We start from the raw sequence: 648 nt of genomic DNA, 5'->3' as shown, positions 1-648 counted from the left end.
CCTGACCCAAGATCACATAGAGCTTTTTCAAAGCTCATGGTGCCAATGGTGCAAGGTATTAAGAACTTGCCAGGATCTTGTTTCTTTTGAGGTAGAGTTCTCTGAATCCAAGTATCTAGTTCACTAATGAGCAAGGGAGGTTCACTTTCCCTAGTCTCATTACCAAATAGCTTGGCATTCAGTTTCATGATAGCTCCTAAATATTGAGCAACTTGCTCTCCAGTCACATCTTCATTCTCTTCAGAGGATGAATATTCTTCAGAGCTCATGAATGGCAGAAGGAGATTTAAAAGAATCTCTATGGTCTCTAGATGAGCTTCAGATTCCTCAGGATCCTTAATAGGAAACTCCTTCTTGCTTGAGGGACGTCCCAGGAGGTCTTCCTCACTAGGATTTTCGTCGTCCTCCTCCTTTGCGTATTCGGCCACTTTGACTATGTCAATGGCTTTGCACTCTCCTTTTGGATTCTCTTCTGTATTGCTTGGGAGAATACTGGGAGGAGTTTCAATGACTTTCTTACTTAGCTGGCCCACTTGTGCCTCCAGATTTCTAATGGAGGATCTTGTTTCATTCATGAAACTGAAAGTGGCCTTTGACAGATCAGAGACTATATTGGCTAAATTAGAATTGTTTTGTTCAGAATTCTCT

This window comes from Arachis stenosperma, chromosome 9 (assembly GCF_014773155.1).
Source record: "Arachis stenosperma cultivar V10309 chromosome 9, arast.V10309.gnm1.PFL2, whole genome shotgun sequence".
Lineage (NCBI taxonomy): Eukaryota > Viridiplantae > Streptophyta > Magnoliopsida > Fabales > Fabaceae > Arachis > Arachis stenosperma.
The sequence above is the reverse complement of the archived record's forward strand: the minus strand, read 5'-3'. Positions refer to the sequence as shown.